We start from the raw sequence: 24,170 nt of genomic DNA on the forward strand, positions 1-24,170 counted from the left end.
TTCTGGCCTATGTTGGGACATAATCAGCCTTCAAATGGGGCCTCGAGGGATGCAGACGAAGTATAGATAGATAATATAAGTGTAGATACTTACATGAAAACAAACATAAAAACTTGATACTGTCACTGGGTTTAAACTAAAGGAGTGTTCACAAGAAATCATCAGTATCAAACTGTGACAATAAAAAAATGTTCATTAAAGCAATCAAGAATGAGTTTGATGTGAATCTTTGGTAATGCATGGGGGAAGCTCTGTGCCAATTTCATCAACAGCTACGGATTTTATCCTTTTCTGGATGCAATACCTTGGCCTCCAGTAACACTATATGGAATCTTAGAGTCATTTTGACCAGGATTTCTCCTTTAATGGAAATATTAAGCAAATATTTATGACTGCTTTCTTTCATTGCTGCAATATCTTGAAAATCAGAAATATCCTGTCCCAGAGTGATGCTGAAAAACTCGTTCATGCATTTATTTCTTCTTGTCGGGAATATTGTAATTCATTATTATCAGGATGTTCTTTTTTGCGTTGGGACACAGGCAGGAAGCGATGGCTGCTGTTTTATCCATGTGTGGATGCACATACCCAGCTCCCAAATTGTACCCAAATACTGTACGTCCCTCCATCCAACCACACACTTCAGGGACTGTGACCACCCACTGCACATGCTCCACCGTGGTATCACTATGAATGACAACATCATCCAGGTGGCAAACAGCATATGCAGTGTGAGGACGCAGCTATCGCAACAGCAGGTGCTGAAAAATGCCCGAGTCTTCAAACAAACCTAACAGAAGTGTGATGAATGGTACGAACCCTGCACTCACTTCTTAATTACCTGGAAGCACCTTAAAGACAACCGGCCCCTCTCAATTGTGACAAATCATCTGGAGAAAAGGTAAGCATAGGAGACCAAACACTGAGGAACAAATCCTCGTTTCATCCTATGATAACAGCATTTTCACCATTTCAGCCAATTCCTTTTGCACAATTTGTCTCTTGTGCTTAGGCAACCTGTAGGGCCATGAACGCACTTTCCAGGCTGCGTTTCAAATTGGTGCTGCATGAGAGTCTTGCAGATGGTCGGGGGATGAACACATCTGCAAACTACTGTTGCAATGCAGGAACATCTGCTTTATTGGAACGTGTGAGATGCTATTCACAATGCATCTTAAACACACTCATGTTAAAACTTCATTCCCACACCTTGTTTTTAAGAAAAATAATCTTTAAAATGGTTCTGATGTGTGCTGCTGTTTTTAACTTTTAACAGTTCTTTGCTGCCACTGTGAATATTGTGTTCTTTCCCTAATTAAATAAAGGTTACACAGCATCACTGCTCCATCTTCTGGAAAAAAAAGGTATTACATGGAAATACAGCCCACATCAAGAGTTTAAATATGAATGAAGGATTGAAATTTAACTGAGGTGAAACACGCAATGAATACATAAAAAATAAGTTAATTTTGGAAAACTAAAAAAGTTCAAATAAAAGAAATGATTTACATATCCATATTTGATTTTTGATAGAATACCAGTTTGGTTAAAAAAAAAGAAAGAAAAGACATTCCTATAACTTTAATAGTACAACTACTAAACACTACTGTGTCCTAAGGGAACAAAGGTTAAAATGTAACTGGGATAACATTTTAGAGAATTAAAATCCCTCAAAGGAAAAAACATAAACTTGATATACATATCTATACATGCAGCTTCCTAAATGTAACATTCAGGATTATTCACTGCAGGGGTCCGTTCTTCGTACCTCGCTAAGTAAGTTAGCTGGATTTGATTGTTGACGATTTCGCGTGATCCTGGATCGTTCGGTTCCCCGAAGCTCATCCGGGACTTGCTGTCATAGCAACAGAGCCATGAGCGTAAACCTGCTCTGGAGCAGGTTTACTTTATGTAAACAGGATTAGATCGCGGCCACGCAGGTATGTCCGCTTCATTTATACGAAAGCAACAGCGATATTCCACCACTGTTTCACCATAAATAAATAACATCAATGTAACTAAAGATAATGCAGCACTTGATCCTTTTATTGATGTCACACAGATACATACAGGTCATTTCCTATAAAAGGGAAATGTACTATTAACATTCTATTACATGTATGTGATTATTACAGATGCAATTCATATTTCAGAGTAGTAATAGTAAATTACTTCGTGTAATCAAGATGAGAGACCACGGCTATAAAAGCGAAGGTGGATTTGGGAAGTCTGTCGCAGCCATGTCCTGTCCGTATACGCGAGCCACCCATTGCGGAAGGTGCAAGATTGATAAGGAGAGTTTTCAGAATCCAGCGTATATTGCGGAATAGACAGGATCCTTTAGCTCAGCGCGACAGTGTGCTCATTGAGAGATATCGATTTTCCCGTGAGGGTATTATTTACTTAACCAACTTGTTGACGTGGGGGTGCAGGACCACCACCTGTCTTTTTTTTGCTCTGCCCTTTTCTTGGTTGCTGTTATGAACAAACAAACAGATTATTTCAATTCAATTCAATTCAATTCAATTTTTCTTTATTGTCCCACAAGGGGAAATTAGTTTAGCAGCAGGAGGATAAGAACAACAGAACAATACTATAAAACAATAATAACAATAATAATGATAGAAAATTCAAGGACAATTATTTGCCATTAAGGAGACAAGACGCAGTAGGGATAAAAGAGACCTGGAGTCTTTTAGTCCTCCTCGGAGGTACTCTAAAACGGCGGCCGGAAGGCAACAACTCAAACTCACTGTGAAGTGGATGGTTCACACAATTAATAATAGAATGAGCCTTTCTAAGCATGTTTCTATTGTAAATGGCCAAAAGTCCATCTTGCCAGCGCCCTGAAATTTTGCTAGCGGTTTTTACCAGAAGTCCCAATCGATTCTTGTTCTTCACCGTCAGGTTACCAAACCAGGCAGCGATACAAAAAGACATCACAGATTTCCAAGAGACAAAAAGCAATATAAGTGATAAATATTACCATTCTGTATAATATATACTTGTTCCCATGTTCTAGTGGGTCCTGTTGTGGCTCTAATGTGAAAGAGGATATAATATAACAAAATATAATATAATGTAATATAATATTGGATAATATAGTGTAATATAATAAATCTACCCTACCGCCTACTGGTGTTGGCCAGAGGGGCCGATGGCACGATATGGCAGCCTGGCTTCTGTCAGTCTGCCCCAGGGCAGCTGTGGCTACAACTGATTAAACTCTGAAACTCCTAAAATCCCTCACTCAAGAGTTCTTTCTCTGCTGCCAAAAAATACCGTGCGTGCTCCTTCGACATTTCGCCGACCAATCAGAGGGTTGCCGATCAATGTTTCTACTATCGATGCGTAGCCCCTTTTACGACACCCAGTTATCTCACATCATTTCATCCAGCTGTACTAATCGTCAACAGCAGGTGTGTTCGGAGAACCGGATTAGCGAGCTCACGGTTAGAGCGATGATTTGGTCTTGGATGTAGTAAGCGACGTACGAAGAACGGACCCCAGGTCCAGAAATCAGAGCTACCTCATCAGATCCAAGTGTGACATCAGCTGACACTCTTTACAGGAGATTCCATCTGAACTCTGTGGAGCCTGATCTCAAGGTTTTTAAGTCTGACCCTGAAACCAGAAGAGGATCTTTCTCTCTCTTCAGATTCATTGTGATCCAGTGATTTCAGTCCTGCATGATCAGGCTGATGTTTGTACAGAGCAGATAATGAAGTGAAGGTTTTTGCACATTGGTAACAGTGAAACAGTTTATTTACAGCGTGGGATCGTTTGTGTTTGGAGTATGAACTGAGATTCCTGAAACTCTTGTCACACTGGTCACAGCTGAAGTTCACTTCCATGTGTGTACATTCATGTTTGTTACGATGACCTGATTGTGAGAAGCTTTTTATTCTACTGTATTTAGTATATTATTTTATTCTATTCTGTACAGCTGTGTACTGTATTTAGTCTTTTTGTATTCTAATTTTTGCATCATAACTTTTGCACTGTCCACTTCCTGCTGTGACAAAACAAATTTCCCACGTGTGGGACTAATAAAGGTTATCTTATCTTATCTTTTGTCACATTGTCTGCATTTGTATGGTGTCTCTCCTGTGTGGATTCCCTTATCCTTTTTCATTGAGCTCACGTCCAGTGGTGAAGGATGACCCACACTAGTCACAGATGTGCTTTTTGACCACACTGTGAAAGAGTTCATGTATTTTTAATGTACTTGGTGTGTGGAAGCCTCTCCCACATTCGTTGCAGTAGTTCATTTGTCTCCAGTGTGGCTGCGTTGATGTGGATTTAGGTCCAGTTGATGATTGGAAGCTTTTCCACAAAGCTTACAAAGAAACTCTTTCCCACCACCACAGCGACGACAGGGCTGAGAACTGGATCCATCTATGTTGCTCTGCTTTGTTTATTTTTATCCTGAATGTCGCCTGAAATAAAGAGCATCTCTGCCAACGTCCAATTACTTTTACTGTTTACATTATAACACTCAGCTTACTGAGAGAAAATGAGTCTTCATTTTCCCAAACAGTTCATTCAGTATAACTCCATAAGTTTACTGATCAAACTTGTTCCAAACAATCAGGTTAAAAATACAGGATAAAAAGGTAAATACATCCTCACAGTAACTGCACTTGTAGAGTTACTTTCTGGTGTGGATCTGTTGGTGTTTTTTCAGCTGATGTGGAGATTTAAAAGTCTTCTCACACAGGTCACATTTATAAGGTCTCTCCTCAGTGTGGCTAAACATGTGTTGTTGTAACTGTGCATCTGTTGGAAACAGTTTCCCACACTGATCACAGCAGTAAACACCATTTCCAGTGTGAATCCGTAGGTGAATATTTCGGTAGTGTTTTTCATTGAAACTTTTTCCACAAAAGTTGCAGCTGTACGCCTTAATTCCAGAGTGGGTAACTAGATAGTTCTGTAAGTTTCGACTTTGAGCAAAAGCTTTACCACACAACTCACAGTAGTGTGCTTTAACTACAATGTGGATGAGTTGGTGTTTTTTTTGAGCCCACACGATACGTAAAAGACTTTCCACACAACTCACAGCTGTAAGGTTTAACTCCACTGTGCACGAGTTGGTGTCTTCTTAAATCTCGACCCTGGGTAAAAGACTTTCCACACAAGTCGCAGCTGTAAGGTTTAAATCCACTGTGCACGAGTTGGTGTCTTTTTAAGTTTCCAGCCTGGGTAAAAGACTTTCCACACAAGTCACAGCTGTAAGGTTTAACTCCACTGTGGACGAGTTGGTGTCTTCTTAAATCTCGACCCCGGGTAAAATCCTTCCCGCAGTCATCACAGCTGTAAGGTTTAAATCCACTGTGGATGAGTTGGTGTGTTTTTAAGTGTCCAGCCCGGGTGAAAGACTTTCCACACAAGTCGCAGCCGTAAGGTTTAAATCCACTGTGGATGATTTGGTGTGTTTTTAAGCTTCCAGCCTGGGTAAAAGACTTTCCACACAAGTCGCAGCTGTAAGGTTTAACTCCACTGTGGATGAGTTGGTGTTTTTTTAAGCTTCCAGCCAGGGTAAAAGACTTTCCACACAAGTCGCAGCTGTAAGGTTTAAATCCACTGTGGATGAGTTGGTGTGTTTTTAAGTGTCCAGACTCTGTAAAAGACTTTCCACACAAGTCACAGCTGTATGCTTTAACTCCACTGTGGATGAGTTGGTGTGTTTTTAAGTGTACAGCCCGGGTAAAAGACTTTCCACACAAGTCGCAGCTGTAAGGTTTAAATCCACTGTGGATGAGTTGGTGTGTTTTTAAGTGTCCAGCCCGGGTGAAAGACTTTCCACACAAGTCGCAGCTGTAAGGTTTAAATCCACTGTGGATGATTTGGTGTGTTTTTAAGCTTCCAGCCTGGGTAAAAGACTTTCCACAGATGTCGCAGCTGTAAGGTTTAACTCCACTGTGGATGAGTTGGTGTTTTTTTAAGCTTCCAGCCAGGGTAAAAGACTTTCCACACAAGTCGCAGCTGTAAGGTTTAAATCCACTGTGGATGAGTTGGTGTGTTTTTAAGTGTCCAGACTCTGTAAAAGACTTTCCACACAAGTCACAGCTGTACGCTTTAACTCCACTGTGGATGAGTTGGTGTGTTTTTAAGTGTCCAGCCCGGGTAAAAGACTTTCCACACAAGTCGCAGCTGTAAGGTTTAAATCCACTGTGGATGAGTTGGTGTGTTTTTAAGCTTCCAGCCTGGGTAAAAGACTTTCCACACAAGTCGCAGCTGTAAGGTTTAAATCCACTGTGGATGAGTTGGTGTCTTTTTAAATCTCGACCCCGGGTAAAATCCTTCCCACACTCATCACAGCTGCAGGTTTTCTCTCCCTTTCTTCTGTGAGGTTTGTCGGCCTCCTGAGAGCGCTGACTTCTCGCTCCATGTTGGTCCTGCAGTGACAGAGATACAAACAGAGGCAGTGAGTGAAATGCAGTCGTGGAACAAACTGTAACTCCGTCTATTAGCAGAATCAAACATGTCAACAAACACATTGTAGGTGTGTTTCCACCACCTTCTGGTCATAGTATCACATTTCAATGATGTGCTACAATGACAGTCGTAATGAAAAATACATATTGAAGAAATATTGATAAGTGGAGAAAATATTTTACTCATAAAAAATTGAGTTCAATTTTTGATATTGTTGTTTCAATGTGTGCCGATAAAAATTATGTTTGTATCTTCTTGTAACATCTGAGTTTTTTGTTTGTGAATGTAGATTCTGTGTATATATGGAGGAGCCCGGGATGGAAAAGATAAAGCTGCTGTTAACATGTTTTTAAAAACCAACAAGCTGTGCAGTTTCAATAACAGTGTAACTGTGATATTTTTCTCACCTTCTGTGTTGAAGTCATTTTTTCCTCTGTAGTGGCTGAGCTGAGTCCAAATGGCTGAAATTGTTCCTCTGTTGCTCCACCAGACTCTTCTCCTGTTACTCAGCTGGGACACAAAAAGTATATGTATTTTATCCCTGATAAAAATTAAAAAAAAAGCAGAGCAAATAAACATGACTAAACTCCTCAGTGACAACAATACCTATGAAACTTCAATGTGGAAACTGAGAAGCAGCTACAACAAGAAAGTCATCAGTTGTCACAAGAACCTGAAAGGGGAAAAAGCCACTGACCCCCCTGCATATCACTACCTTTACCCAGTGGATGCTACACCCTGTATATATGGACTTCTATAGATCCACAAGTCCGGCTCACACTCAATGGTAGCAGTACCACCTGAAGCACCTCATTAGATTCCACCTACTCCACCCAGACAACCCACATGGAAAGGATATATATAAATCTTATAAAGTTTGTATCCGTCTTGTGTGAAACTTGTATGAAAAGCATACAAGAGTGAAAACAGATATAAGACCCCTTGAAAATTATATAATGAAACTTCTATGTTTTGGATACTTACTAAAACAATATATGAAAGTAATGAGAAAGTGGCCGCTTTCATGAGTAAATCATATAATTTTTTACTATTTCTTTTCCATATGGGAAGGTAAAGGGTGGTTGTATGTAGGGATGGGTATCGTTAAGGTTTTATCCGATACTAGGGCTGCATGATTAATCATTAGAAAATCGCGATCTTGATTCATACTTTTGTGCGATCTCATTTCCAAATGACAACGATTTAAAAAAAAAGAAAAAAAAAAAGACGACGACTGTACCGCATTTTGATCCGGGACGTAATCTGCATGAAAACAAGCGCTCACTCTTCCTGCTCAACAAATGACAAGGGCGGAGCCTTATACCACGTGATACAGAAGCTGTGCCGTGTGATGCTAAAATTAGTAGGGAAAAAACAACGGAGAGCACGTCAGGGAAGACGAGAAAGTGACAGGAGAAAATCCATCCCGGTCAACCACCCAAACATCAATAACGGGAACCTTATACAGCACTTCCCTATACCCGTCGAACTCCCGCAGGCACAAAGAAATTACAGAGGCCATTACTTATCACCTGACCAAAGATATGGCTCCCATCAACACTGTGCAAAACGAGGGATTTAGGGAAATGATCAACACCCTAGACAAACGCTACACAGTGCTGTCCCGCAACTATTTTTCTATTGTTGCACTACCTGCTCTATACACGCAGTGTCGAGCAACGGTGGAGACGGAATTTCAAGCAGTACAACATTTTGCAGCAACAACAAATGTGAGACATTTGTTGTTTTTATGTTTATTTATTGTTTTTATGTTCAGTCTCAACTGTTATGAAGTTGATGTGCAGTTAATAAGTGCAATAAATATTTATCGTGAGAGAATCGTGATCTCAATTCTAAGGGAAAAAAATCGTGATTCTCATTTCATGCAAAATCGTGCAGCCCTATCCGATACCAGTACCAAACTGGTACTTCTGAAACGGTGACAGTGCTTAAACGGTACTCAAACTGGTGCTTAAAGAATGGAGAACACAAAATTGGTCCAAAACCCTCTCATGTTCAGCTGTTTTTTTTGTAAAAAGATAACAATGTTAGCCTTTTCTGCAGCCATAGGGCATATATGGTATCACTCTTGGCTGGAAGCAATGCTTAAACAATGGAAAAAACACAAACTTGGTCCAAAAACCTCTCATGTTTAGCCGTTTTCCATTTTTTCTTTGGTCATTTTAGCCTTTTTGGCCAGGGTGAAGGGAGTATCTGCCATCAGACAAGAAGAAAGCCATGTAACTATGACGGTGTTTGCTAGTTCACCTTACATGCATTAATGTAATAACGTGGTTAGCCTACTCAATGTAAATTACACACGAACAACATTAATCTACATATATTGTTACAAATATATGTAAGAACTGAGCCAAATTTAGTAATGCCAACAAAATGAAATAACAATATTTGTATCTTATATATGATACAGTCTTCCACAGGAGCTGCTGATCCAGTTCTACACTGCGGTCATTGAGTCTGTCCTGTGCTCCTCCATCACAGTCTGGTATGGAGCAGCCACTAAACAGGACAGGAGCAGACTGCAGCGGACTGTACGGGCAGCAGAAAGGATCATCGGCACCCCCCTGCCCTCCATCCAGGATCTGTACCTCTCAAGAACCAGGAAACGGGCAGGGAAAATCATCACAGACCCCTCACACCCTGCACACAGACTTTTTGATCTGCTGCCCTCTGGCAGACGGTACAGAAGCCTGCAGACCAGGACCACCCGACACAGGAACAGTTTCTTTCCCCTCGCCATCTCCCTTCTTAACAGTTGACCTGCCACACTGCTCCCACTGCCAGACTGCAACTGCACCTTATGTACATTTTGTAGTATTCATTCCACCTCATTCATTTCTGTATTTTATGTATATAAGTTTAGGTTCGTTATTTATAGTTGGTTTACACAGCTTTGTGTATGTATGTGTATATATAGACACGTGTGTGTGTGTGTGTGTGTGTGTGTGTGTGTGTGTGTGTTACATTGCTGTACTTGAGAGCCACCATCTACTGGAACCAAATTCCCTGTATGTGTCTGCACATATACTTGGCCAATAAACACGATTCCGATTCCGATACATCTATATATACACTGTAGGGCTGCCACGATTAGTTGACTAGTCACGATTACGTCGACTATCAAAATCGTCGACGACTGATTTAATAGTCGACGCGTCGTTTGAAGCTTTGTAAGATCCCAAAAGACGCAGGAATAAGTAGCAGGATTTAAGAGTGTAATAACGGACTGAAACAGAAGATGGCAGCACTGCATGTACAAGGATGCCAGCTGCCGTTAAACCCCGAAGAAGAAGTAGCTCCGTCCCAGTCAGAATTCATAGCGCAGCCCAGCCAGTGTTGCCAACTTAGCGACTTGGTCGCTATATTTAGCGAGTTTTCAGACCCCTTAAAAAAAGACGTGAAAGCGCTACTCTCAACAAGCAGCGGGTGCTGTAACGCAGTCAGTTCTTCTTTTACTCTTATGCTGTTTTGTGAATCACAAGGTTTAAAACTACTTATAAACACACACACAAAGTAACTCCACCAGAGTGTCTATTTCGGGTCACTTTTGCCGGTCCAAGCCCGGGCAAAGGAGCAGGGTTGGAATTGTGACATTAAAAAAAACAATAATTGCTAAAAGAAATTTAATTTGTAGTTCTAAATAAACTAACTGCATTTAGGACGTTTTTACTCACTTTATGTCTCTTCCATGATGTTATTTCTCTCTCCAACAACATAGGTTACAATTAGATTAGCATGACCAATTATGCAAATTATGCGATGACATCATTTAGCGACTTCTAATGACTTTTTTGGACAACCAATAGCGATTTTCCTTACTGAGGAGTTGGCAACACTGAGCCCAGCTCAGTTTCCAACAATGGCGGCAGCTAGTTAGCTTTAATATTACTCTTATTATTCTTTCTGGGTCACAAAATAAACATTTAACATGTTTTCAGGCAAGAATGTAGCTGTGTAAACCTCAAATATCTGCTCAGTTTATCAAGACACCACATATTTTCAAAAGCGCTCCGACGTTTTCGGAGACGTCTGTTAACCACTAGCTCGACAGCTAGACGGGGGCAAGGCTCGCTAGAGCCATGAGAGCACTGGACTCCCGGCAAATCGTTTTCAAACCCACCGCCGTCTTTCGCTACTCAGGTTAAACATGATATATGAGTCACTTAGATTACTTAAAAATGTTATTGTTTGGCTTTTTTCAGTGTTTTATTTGTTCCTGAGTAAATCGGTTTGGCTGAGATTAAAGTTATAGTTCTTACACAGCTGAATAAACTTCAAGCAGACAGCTGATCATCAGAAGTGTGAGATGCTGGAGAATTTACTCCGGTGTCCTGTTATATTTTAGATAGCAAGGAGTTTATTAAACTTCACTGAAACAATCTGCAAATTTCATTAAAATTTAATAAACTATCATTTTGTCTTTATTTTTAGTTAGCACATACCTTAAACACTTAAAGCTGTAAGCTAATGATAATTATATAAGAGCAGATGCTGCTGGTGCAATAAGCTGTATGTTTTACGTTCAATGGATGATGATCTGATTAGTTGACTAATCGCAAAAATAATCTGTGACTAGTCGACTATCAAAATAATCGTTTGTGGCAGCCCTAATACACTGTCAAAGATACTTGTCTTTGAGTGAAGATTTAAGGTGATAGGACATAAATAAATGCAACTTGAATCTTTACTGAAGCTCAGTATTTGACACAGAGTTCAAGTTCAATGCTGTAATAACTAATAATGATTAATATAATAATAACTGTAATATTGGCAGTATAATATTTACATCACCAACATGAAATGACTTTAGTCTCATGAACAACATTAGCTAATTGTTATTTACTAGCTAATCTTAAAATGACTGTTCAGTACAGAAATGAAGCCCAACAATCATGTTTTTACAGTCCCGCGGTCTCAGCCTCAGATACTCAACAAATCAAACAAAGCTCATAAAAAAATAAACAGATGAACAAAAACTGTTTCTCTTCCATTTCAAACAATGCTGTATGAAACGTTTCAGCGGTTAGTGACATGGTTGCTAGGCAACCTGAGCAGCGCCATGGAGGCCAGACCGTCCCATTACACAAGCATCTCACTTTCGGTCTTTGAGGATGATTCCCGCATGGCCCGCATCCTCCAAGGCTGCAGACCCTGAATTGGAATACAGCCTATAAAGGTGTGTGTATGAGAAGTACTTCTCAGAACCACACAAGAAACATACTTCAGCCTCATCTGACCCTTCTTCTCCAGCTGGGATATCAAAAGAATCGGTGAAGTCAAGAGAAAGTGAACCTCAACAGCACCTAGCCACACGAGAAGTCCGATCGTTTTCTCTCTTAGACTTCTTAGACTCAGAACAAAAGTTGTCCGGCTTTGTGTGTCTGGCAAAACGCTTTTTACAAATCCTGCTGGAATAGGTCTGGTTACAGCCGCAGTCAAAGCATGATGGAAATAATTGAACAAGAAAGAAAATGTAGCCCTTTCGCACCCTTCGCAGTAGGCTTCCACTACTCTCTCTATAGGGCTTTGGAGTTGACATCACGGAACGCTGGGAACGCTGCGCCATCTTCCGGGGAAATGAATCAAAACAAACACACTGTGTTGTAACGATGACTACAAGAAAGATGCTTAAAAGTAGCTCAAAATAGCAGAGACTGTATAGAGACTGATTGCGTTGGAAATGTGGACCCGCATGAAATACAGCCGTGACGTAGAATCCCTGAAGACCTACTGCTATTGACGTAGCGTGACATTTTTTCGTACCTTGTCAGTGGAGTCAGCGCGCACAAGTCGTTAGATATCGTCATATCGCCCAGCACTATCGTGTGGACAATAGAAAAGTGTCTAGTGCCATTTGTCTTCTATTGTTTTTAACCCAAATTTTATAAATTATTACATAAAATATATAATTAACCCTTTACAACCGGTCGGAGAAGGCACTCCGTTTTACCTAACTATTTTTAAATCCCTGTAGAACTGGAACCAAAAATTATTTTTTTGGCATGTGAAACCGGAGGAGTTGTACTTACATCTTATGCCATTAGCTTGTCCTAGGTCACGGTTTCCTTCCACATACAGGGAGTGCAGAATTATTAGGAAAGTTGTATTTTTGAGGAATAATATTATTATTGAACAACCACCATGTTCTCAATGAACCCAAAAAACTCATTAATATCAAAGCTGAATGTTTTTAGAAGTAGTTTTTAGTTTTAGCTATTTTAGGGGGATATCTGTGTGTGCAGGTGACTATTACTGTGCATAATTATTAGGCAACTTAACAAAAAACAAATATATACCCATTTCAATTTTTTTTTTAACCAGTGAAACCAATATAACATCTCCACATTCACAAATATACATTTCTGACATTCAAAAACAAAACAAAAACAAATCAGCGACCAATATAGCCACCTTTCTTTGCAAGGACACTCAAAAGCCTGCCATCCATGGATTCTGTCAGTGTTTTGATCTGTTCACCATCAACATTGCGTGCAGCAGCAACCACAGCCTCCCAGACACTGTTCAGAGAGGTGTACAGTTTTCCCTCCTTGTAAATCTCACATTTGATGATGGACCACAGGTTCTCAATGGGGTTCAGATCAGGTGAACAAGGAGGCCATGTCATTAGTTTTTCTTCCTTTCTTGCCAGCCACACTGTGGAGTACTTGGACGCGTGTGATGGAGCATTGTCCTGCATGAAAATCGTGTTTTTCTTGAAGGATGCAGACTTCTTCCTGTACCACTGCTTGAAGAAGGTGTCTTCCAGAAACTGGCAGTAGGACTGGGAGTTGAGCTTGACTCCATCCTCAACCCGAAAAGGCCCCACAAGCTCATCTTTGATGATACCAGCCCAAACCAGTACTCCACCTCCACCTTGCTGGCGTCTGAGTCGGACTGGAGCTCTCTGCCCTTTACCAATCCAGCCACGGGCCCATCCATCTGGCCCATTAAGACTCACTCTCATTTCATCAGTCCATAAAACCTTAGAAAAATAAGTCTTGAGATATTTCTTGGCCCAGTCTTGACGTTTCAGCTTGTGTGTGTTGTTCAGTGGTGGTCGTCTTTCAGCCTTTCTTACCTTGGCCATGTCTCTGAGTATTGCACACCTTGTGCTTTTGGGCACTCCAGTGATGTTGCAGCTCTGCAATATGGCCAAACTGGTGGCAAGTGGCATCTTGGCGGCTGCACGCTTGACTTTTCTCAGTTCATGGGCAGTTATTTTGCGCCTTGGTTTTTCCACACGCTTCTTGCGACCCTGTTGACTATTTTGAATGAACCGCTTGATTGTTCGATGATCACGCTTCAGAAGCTTTGCAATTTTGAGACTGCTGCATCCCTCTGCAAGATATCTCACTATTTTTGACTTTTCTGAGCCTTTCAAGTCCTTCTTTTGACCCATTTTGCCAAAGGAAAGGACGTTGCCTAATAATTATGCACACCTGATATAGGGTGTTGATGTCATTAGACCACACCCCTTCTCATTACAGAGATGCACATCACCTAATATGCTTAATTGGTAGTAGGCTTTCGAGCCTATACAGCTTGGAGTAAGACAACATGCATGAAGAGCATGATGTGGACAAAATACTCATTTGCCTAATAATTCTGCACTCCCTGTATAGCTTTAGAAAAATTTGCATAAGAAGCACTTGCAGCAACAAAAAGATAATATTCCAGAAACACGCTTTGCCGATGTTCATAACACTTCTTACGTTGGCATATACATCAGTGCAAATTATTGCATGTCCGCCATTACCTGCCCGAAACCGGAAGTGACGTCATTTTTGTGGGCCTTATAAGCCTATGTTGATGTTCATAAAAGTCATGTGCATATTAGTATTGTACAACACTTTGGTCTACTAGGTGTGTTTTTAAAGTGCTATATAAATAAATGATGATGATGATGATGTTTGACTTTGTGCTTTTCCGTATTGTTTCTGGGATGCTTAGAACTTAAATTACACTGTTCTAAATATTATAATGCATCAAAATAAACTATTTATTTCCATTTTTCCTGTAGTATATAAAAATTAGTGTATCTCAAAAATAAAATTATAAATACACTCAAAATAAATTTCTTGTGGTTGGAAACTTTTCTATTTACAATTTCGAGAGATACACCTCTTAATTGTATTTTAACTAAAAAGATATGTAAAAAAAACAAATCAAACAGATTTTAAATTTTTTTGTAGTTTATTGCACTACAAGTTTTCCAATTTATGTAGTTACTATGGACCTAATGGATACATATGCATACAGATTATTAAAATTTGGGCTATAACGGTTGTATTAATATATGGAAACTTGAAATGCTCCCACAAATGGCACTACTACAGTTAAAGAAATTGCAATAATTTGTTCATATTTATTATAAATAATTCTAATTATACATCTTACTTCCATTCTTTTATCCTGTGTCACTAAAAATACATTTTATTTTAGTTTTATACATTGATTAATGACCTGTGACCATGGGTCATTGTGAGCATCACAGGGAAGGTTGAAGCCGTCCACTGCACCTGTATGGCCGGAGTTGCGGAGACCTGCAGCCATGTCGCTGCTCTTCTGTTTAATGTAGAAGCAACAGTGCGGATCTGTGGCACAAGGACTGTTACAGATGAACTTGGATACTGGGTTTTGCTGGGTAATATGACCAAGAAACAGTCAGAGGTTGGCCATAAGATGGACTTCTCCTCTTCAGCTGCCCAAAAAAGGCTCTTGATCAAAACATAAACAGACCATCCGTATGGAAAGGTAAAACTAGCCGTCAACAAAAAAAGAAAAATCCTACCTGCTACTGTGGAAGAGTTGTCACCGCCATAGGGCTTTGGAGCGTGATGTCACGGGCGTGGGCGTGGAAAGTATTTTGGCCTGATGCGCCATTTTCCGGGTCCAAACAAAGCACAAGCGAAAAAGGAGCGAAGGCACACACAACAGCCATGGTTCGTACTTGCCGTGTTGCCGGCTGTGGAATAAGCTTAAAAAGGGTTTGTCTTTTTTATTCTTTCCCAACCTGGAAGCATCATGAGGGAGCTGGGAGGGATGTGAGATGGGCAAATGAACCGAGTCATTTCTTCAACAGATTTGATTCAGCCATGAGGCAGTCTGCAACATCGGCTGCAGACTCACCCACCCCCACTGCTGCTGTTCCACCTCAGACACTTCACACCTCCTCTATTCACCCTGCTCACTCCCCCCCACCCCCAAATGCAGCATCCAATACACACTCAACACAAGGCTCCAGCGTGTCTCTCTCAACCACCCAGGTTAGGAGGGAACTGAGGAGGATTAATGGCAAGAAGGCAGCGGGTCCAGATGGCATCAGCTTGAGGGTCGTCAGGTCCTGCGCGGACCAACTGTGTGGGGTGATGGAGCACCTCTTCAACCTGAGCCTGAGGTTGGGAAGAGTCCCACAGCTCTGGAAAACCTCCTGTGTTGTACCAGTGCCAAAGACTTCACGCCCCAAGGACCTCAACAGCTACAGGCCGGTGGCTCTGACATCCCACCTGATGAAGACCCTAGAGCGGTTGGTCCTGGCTCAGCTTCGGCGCCTAATAAGCTCATCACTGGACCCACTTCAGTTTGCCTACCAGCCTGGCATTGGAGCGGATGATGCCGTCATTCACCTCCTAGATCGTTCCCTCGCTCACCTGGAGACCGCTGGAAGCACTGTGAGAATCATGTTCTTTGATTTCTCCAGTGCCTTCAACACCATTCTTCCCTCGGTTCTAAAGGACAAGCTGGTGAACTCTGGAGTGGACCATCACCTCACTTCCTGGATCCTGGACTACCTCACCGACCGACCACAGTATGTGAGGACTCAGGGCTGTGTGTCGGACAGGGTCGTCTGCAGTACGGGGGCCCCACAGGGAACGGTTCTGGCTCCGTTCCTCTTCACCATCTACACTGCAGACTTCTCCCACAATTCCATCCAGTGCTTCCTGCAGAAGTTCTCTGATGACTCTGCAATAGTCGGCCTCATCACTGATGGGGACGACAAGGAGTACAGAGGTCTGACCCAAGACTTTGTGGACTGGTGCCAGCTGAACTACCTCCAGATCAACGCCAGTAAAACCAAGGAACTGGTGGTAGACTTCCGCAGGCACAAGCATTCTCCACTGCAACCACTGAACATCCAAGGTATGGACATTGAGGCTGTGGACAGCTACAGGTACCTTGGTGTTCATCTGAACAATAGACTGGACTGGACTCATAACTCAGACGCCCTCTACAGGAAAGGGCAGAGCAGGCTGTACCTGCTGCGGAGACTCAGGTCGTTTGGAGTGGAGGGCCCACTCCTGAAGACCTTCTATGACTCTGTTGTGGCTTGTGCTATCTTTTATGGTGTGGTCTGCTTGGGCGGCAGCATCTCTGCTGGGGACAGGAAGAGACTGAACAGGGTGATCCGAAGGGCCAGCTCTGTTCTAGGATGCCCTCTGGACCCAGTGGAGGTGGTGAGTGACAGGAGAATGGTGGCTAAGCTGTCATCACTGTTGGACAACATCTCCCACCCCATGCAGCAGACTGTGACAGCACTGAGCAGCTCCTTCAGTGGGAGACTGCGGCACCCACGATGTGGGACGGAGAGATTTCGCAGGTCTTTCCTCCCCACTGCTGTCAGGCTCCACAACAAAGACTTTAACTGATCAAACACACACATCCATACATATGCAATAATACTAAGTGCAATAATCCTTTCTGTCATCGTTGTACTTTTACTCAGTTGTATATAGCATTTGTATTTGTATTCTATTTTTATCTTATTGTATATTTATTTTATTTTATTCTACTGTATATAGTATTTTATTCTATTCTGTACAGTTGTGTACTGTATTTATTCTTATTGTATCCTAATTTTTGCCTCATAACTTTTGCACTGTCCACTTCCTGCTGTGACAAAACAAATTTCCCACGTGTGGGACTAATAAAGGTTATCTTATCTTATCTTATCTTATATGGCGGACCTTACAAAACGAAGGCGTCTAGCCTGGATAGCAGCCATGCGACGGCTTGATATCCAGTTTTCTTCCATCTCCAGATATCTGTTGGTGTGCTCCAGACATTTTAACTCCGGCAAGTTCTGTATGTTCATATCACTCTTTATAGCTTAATAATATTATCGTTGGGGTTCTTGGAGGTTATAGAAATTGCAAACAAACATAGAATTGAGTGACTGTGGAGACATACCTGCTATGTAACGATTTGCTAACTCTTTCGCACAACTGTAGGGAAGCCTGCCTATGAAATGAATCAAACAAATCCAGACTGGTTACCAACGTTACACGTAGGGCACTCTGAAATCCGAACGTGAGGGTTAGGGTCAGGGTTAACAAGATACGTGAAGATATCGGGGTAGGACAGTGGCGGTAAGTACTCTGGGTCTTTACTCCACTGCCCTACTTCATAGTCCACACCAGAGGCGGAAGCAGACATCTGAAACACCCGGGGCTTAGCCCTAAAGGATGGATGTGGGATTCTTTTTTTTCTTCTTTTTTTTTTTTTTTGGGGGGGTGGTGGGGGGGGGGTGGGGGGTGGTAGACATTACTGAAAGATTAATTGGAGCATAACTGAGCCACTGTGTGAGAGCTGAGCAGCAAAAGGAAATTAAGTGAGGGTAGAAATGACTGAAATGGGCTTTATTATGAATTTTGTTCAAAAAAGAATGATTTCATATAGGAAAAAATATATATCACATATGCAGGACACCTTAAACTAGTATTTTAATTAATCAGCAAGGCAGAACAAAGTTGGGGCTGCATCAAGACACGAGGACTAAACCCCAATTCAACCAGACCCAGAACTGATCCGGAATTAAAACAGGACTACAACAGTTCAAAATCAGGACCACTTAGGACTTAACCAAGACAGAACCAGAATCAGAACTAGATGATAGTAGCACTAAAAATCATCATAGACCCGCACTACACTTAGTTTTTTAATTCTACCAAAAGTACACTATTTACATTCAGAAAAGTTTATATAATTATTTAGCCTTCATAAGCCTGCATAACTTAATAAATATATAACTTGAAAAATAACAAACCTGAAAAGAAACACTAGGTACGAGATACACAAGTACCTATGATACGGATTTTGGTAAACAACCATTTGACTAACATGTGTTTCTCACCTGCTCTTGTTCCCTTACTGTTCTGTCCTCATTCTCCTCTCTCTCCCTCTTTGTGCTGACAATCATCAAATATACAGTTGAAACCAGATATTTACATACTCTTCAGATCAAAACAGATACACTTGGTAAAGATACACATCAAATCAGACTACCGTAATTGTCGGGCTATAAGCCGCTACTTTTTGCACAAGCTTTGAACCCTGCGGCTTTTAGTCAGGTGCGGCTTTTCTATGGATTGTCCATGATTTTTATCATATCGTAAGACAATTTGTTTTGTTTGTTCCGCTGTTGTACGGCACTACGTTGCCTGGCGGAAGGGCATGTGATCAGACACACAGTATCGGGGTTCAAGAGTGGTATGTTGGTCACGTGTCCATCCGCCAGGCTGGCCGTGCTGTACAAGTAGCACGAAAAACAAACTTCAAATTAACGCTACGCGTTCAGCGGGAGTCGTGGATGATGAGCGGCGATAAACTTGCGAAAAGCAAGTTATGCTCAATTCCACCGGTGGAATCTGACAGCGTGGAAAAGTGTGAAAACATCCATGATCACCAACGGATGTCGAAGGGCTGGACTGCTGCATGATGGAGAGGAGGACACCACGGCCTTTCTGAGGGTGTTCGACTCCGACACTGACAACGAGGATTTCTTTGGTTTTCAAAGTGACAACGAAGGAAAGAAGCTGAGAGTGGATGACGTAGCCATCCTGAGCCTGTTCGTATCTGACACTGGAGGAGAGGACTTTGGTGGTTTTAGTGCGCAGGAATATGGTGGTGAATGACTGACTTTTCTTCTTGTTAAAGCCGTGTCACTGCACCTGAGCCTAAAAGGTAGTCCGAATCTATTTTTCTGGTGTGCTGTAGGTTATTGTTATGTACTACATTTGTTACTCATTCATGAAGCACAGTACATGTTTCGTACTTGTAATTACTGCTACTTGCACATATACCTAAAAAGTTATGCAAATATGTACCCATAACTTGTTTTTCAAAATATTAATAAAAGAGGTGTGTCTCCAAACAGCCATCTCTTTCCTGACATTTCGCTTTGTGCATATTCTCTTACATATGATAAGTCAACATTGAAACACCTGCGGCTTTTAGTCAGGTGCGGCTAATGTATGTACAAAACAGGATTTTCCCCTGATTTTAGCTTGTGCGGCTAATATTCAGGTGCGCTTTTATAGTCCGGGAAATACGGTAAATGTTTATTTTTTTAGATTGATAAATATAAAAAACATATTTGTTAACTTTAAGAGTAAATAGAGAAACTATCTGTATTTCTTAATTTTAAATGGCACCAAATTGTATTCAAAATTGAGCCACACTTATGGAGCTCCACAATCCTTTTCCTGGTGTTTTGGTTGACATCTCTTAATTTTCCATTTCAAAGAAACAGGCTCTGTGTTTTGCCTTATATGCATCCACAGCTGTTCCACCAATTTACTCACATGGACTCTACTAACCTATCAGAAGCTTCTTCAGCGCAGAATGGAATCGTCTGGAGTTTTTTTTATTAATTAACAATAAACTTAGTGTATATGTACTCCTAAATTTGATGAAAGTGATAAAAAATAGACAGCTCTGTCTCTCTTTATTCTGACATTTAACTAATTCAAAAGATATTTCAATATTTATTTATCTAAAACAAAACAAGTTTACTCTAAATTGATGTTGTACAGTAAAAAAAATGTTCTTGTGTTTTCCATAAAGTGTATGTAAATATCTGGTTTCAACTGTGAATATACTGCTGTGTATTGAAAGTCCTCTTGTTTTGCATAGATATACTGAACAACATACAAAGCATAATATATAAAATAACATCTACCTGAGTTTTTTCTTTGAAAGAAGCTCCTTATGTCCATTCTTGTATATCAGTGCATTACTGAAACAGATTTATTTAGCCGTGGAGGGAAACAACTGAAAATATGAAATAAACACACATAAGCTAAGACTCTCTAAAGAAACAGCATTGTTGTTGTTCGGCTTTTCATTTCGCCATTTGTTGATTAACTTGAAGAGCAAGTAACGTAATATTGGTCAAGTGATCAGTTTCATATCAATGAAACTCATATCAATCTTTCGTGATACACCGTCATATTTACATTTTTTATACAGTATGAATGATTTACTTTGGTACCTGGTCAATCTTCAGTTCTCCTCTGTCTGCCTAGCTCCATTTCTCCAACAGCATATTTTAATTTATATTTAATTGTGTTGTGGTTTGCAGTGTTTTGTGTTGTTTCACTTTAAATTTGTTTAAAAGGAAAAAAGCTGAAAATTTAAATAGTTAAAAGTTGAAATGTAAATAGTTGGTTTTTTGTATTATATTATTTATTTATTACATTTTGTGTGGAGTGAATAAATAAAAGTATATTTACAGTGGCCCCTAGAGACAAAGCACGTAAAAACTCCAAAACACGTACAAAAGACAACAGAAGTGCTCCAGGATGCTCGGGCGCAGTGTTGAGCTTTTGTTACCTAGTGGCTACACAAGCCAGCAAGTACCAACGACCGGATTTGGTGTGTGGTAGTAACAGGTAAATGAACTTTTTTTTAAATTATTTGAATATATATGAGTGCTTGTGTATAAATACACAAACAATACACACATGCTTTCAATTGTGTAATTTAAGTGATCTAGGTAGCGGTTTTGAAAGTTCAGTTAACGTTAGAAATGTGTTTTGGAGTTTGTACGTGTTTTGTCTCTAGGGGCCACCGCATATATTTATATATAAACATATATAAATAAAACCACTTCTTTTTTTACATTAGTAATTCCTTTTGTGCATAATTTTATATTATTGTTAATAATAAATTAATTAAAGCAACAAAACAACCTGAAGAGCCGGTTTGGAGCCGAAAGAGCAGACTCTTTTTAGTGAGCCGAGCTGAAAGAGCCGGAAATCCCATCACATCATCACTGCGGGGCGATCGTGGCTCAAGACTTGGGAGTTCGCCTTGTAATCGGAAGGTTGCTGGTTCGAGCCCCGGCTTGGACAGTCTCGGTCATTGTGTCCTTGGGCAAGACACTTCACCCGTTGCCTACTGGTGGTAGTCAGAGGGCCAGTGTCGGCAGCCTCGCCTCTGTCAGTGCGCCCCAGGGTGGCTGTGGCTACAATGTAGCTTGCCATCACCAGTGTGTGAATGGGTGGATGACTGGATATGTAAAGCGCTTTGGGGTCCTAAGGGACTAGTAAAGCACTATATAAATACAGGCCAACAATCATGTTTTTGCGGTCTCAGCCTCAGATACTCAACAAATCAAACAAAGCTCATAAAAAAATAAACAGATGAACAAAAACAGTTTTGTAATAGAGTGAATTGTTGCCCCCCAGTGGTAAAATACAGAAGTGCCTGTTACAGGGCTAGTTCTTGGTTGACCAATATATAACAACAAAAAGGGTAGATTTCTGCACGCTAAGAAAACAACAAGTTAGTGTGTGATGTCCTGCTGTTCAATAAAGGCACCTATCCACGTCCGATCTTTTCAAAGAGCCTAATCCAGAATATCACAGTTTCTCTAAATACAGGCAATTTACCATTCACTAACTCGCAGGCAGTAGCTGCCCCGTCCTGCTTAGTGCCTGAGCTCAGATCATACCAATATTAGGGGGGGGGGGGGGGGTTACGCACAGTCGTAAACACATACACATACAAATACAAATCCTGATTTACAAGTACAAAATATTTATGATCACATTTTGAGCCCATATTTGAGCTTTGGCCCAGAAAGTGGCGCGTCAGGCCAAAATCCTTTCCACGCCCACCCCTGTGACATCACGCTCCAAAGCCCTTTGGCCTCCTTCTCAGCAAGCTTCCACTACTCTCACCCTGGAGTTGCGCTCCCCCAGGCTTGTACCTGTGGCTTCAGGTCCTGGGGTGGGGGTTGGTTGTTCTCCTGCCCTGCACCCCATCCTTTTGTTCATATTCCAAGACTATTTTTCTTTATGTATTCTTTCCCCCCAGCAACCGCCATATTATGATGTTGCAAGCAATCACAAACTCTACAGTCTGTCTAACTCCAATGTCTACCAAGCAATCTATTATTCTCAACAGAGCTAAACTCAGCATAAACTGAACCCACATTAAAGTTAGCTCGATGCTTACCTTTAGACGAGCCCACAAACCGAGAGAAACTCCGTGATGAAGCTGGAACACTTTCCAAAAACAGGAAACAGATCAGGGAGCAGAGACCCACGTGGTTCACGCTGATCTCAGCTACGATCCAGGAGACAAGGGTGTGCAGATCGATGCAGATATCGATCCAAACGTTGGTAGTGGTATATGTTCCTGTAAGTTTACTACTTTACAACCGTTTCATAAAAAAGCAGCTCTCTCTGCTCGACTCCTCTCCTGCACACACACTTTGCTCCGCCCCCTTTATCTGACTCCGCTGTGATTTGTTGCTGTGCGGTCACGTGACTCAGCTGCACAACGTAACCCAGTGGAGTGTTATTTCAAAAGTAGCGCCAATCTCCTTTTCCTAAACTCTTTTCCTTGGCCTCGATGAAAACGTCATCGTGGGGAGGACAATATGGAATCAGAACGATGCCACCTTGAAGCGAAACCGAAAAAAAATATTGTAACTGAAATAAATGTACTGCTCTTGTATTGAAACCGAAAAAAACAATTGATAGTGAATAAACAATTAATTGAAACTGTAATTTTTTTGTTTTCGTTTACAATTTTTTTTTTCGGTCTCAATCCATTTTTCGGTTTCAATCCATTTTTTTTCGGTTTCAAACCATTTTTCAGTTTCAATCCATTTTTGTCATTTTTGTCATCCACATTGTCAGATGTAGCCCCCAAAATTTTTTACACACTGTAGTCAAACACCTGTTTAAAAAAAACCTGTTCTTGATCTTACGATTCTTGCAAATTACAGGCCTTTCTTCTAACTACCTTTTCTTTCCAAAATTCTTGAAAAGAGAGTTGACAGTCAATGAATGACCTTCCTGAAAAAGCAAAATGTTTTACACGTTTTCCAATTTGGTTTTAAACCCTTTCATAGCACTGAATCAGCCATTTTACAAGTTTTAATGACATATTTTTAGCCACTGATGCTGGGGACTGTGTTGTTCTTGTACTTTTAGATTTGACAGTTGCATTTGAAACTGTGGATCATGCATTTTACTCTGTCATTTGGAGCACTGGGTGGGCACTTGAGTGGTTCAGGTCCTACTTGGCGGGGCAAACATTTTGTGTCAGTCTCTGTGACCATGTGTCGTCCTCCGCTCCTCTCTTGTGTGGTGTCCCACAGAGCTCAGTTCTAGGCCCCCTTCTCTTTTCTTTGTATCTGCTCTCTCTTGGATCTATACTGAGAAAACACAGCATTGCATTTCACTTCTATGCTGATGACTGTCAGATATATGTCCCTCTACATCATAAAGGCACATATTCCATACAACCATTACTTCAGTGTCTTGATGACATTAAGGCTTGGATGTCTCTTAACTTTTTAAAATTCAATGATAAAAAGACCGAGGTGATGACTTTTGGTAGCCCCACTGAGATGCCAAATGTATATTTAGATTCCTTGGCTCGGTATGTTAAGCCAACTGTCACAAACCTGCTGG

At 41.0% G+C, this 24,170-nt stretch overlaps 1 pseudogene across 1 annotated transcript; it reads right to left on the reverse strand.

Annotated features, from left to right (window-relative positions):
* Positions 1–1,122: 1,122 nt before the first annotated feature.
* LOC146578699 (uncharacterized) lies at positions 1,123–22,744 on the reverse strand (annotated as a pseudogene). Its single transcript, XR_014891502.1, has 3 exons — positions 22,702–22,744; positions 6,849–6,982; positions 1,123–6,401 (listed from the first exon to the last, which is right to left on the reverse strand). The product of XR_014891502.1 is annotated as an uncharacterized LOC146578699 (transcript).
* Between the last annotated feature and the right edge of the window lie 1,426 nt (positions 22,745–24,170).

This window comes from Mchenga conophoros, linkage group LG3 (assembly GCF_057382185.1).
Source record: "Mchenga conophoros isolate Kocher_MC1m ecotype Shallow Benthic linkage group LG3, M_conophoros_male_GT1.1, whole genome shotgun sequence".
NCBI lineage: Eukaryota > Metazoa > Chordata > Actinopteri > Cichliformes > Cichlidae > Mchenga > Mchenga conophoros.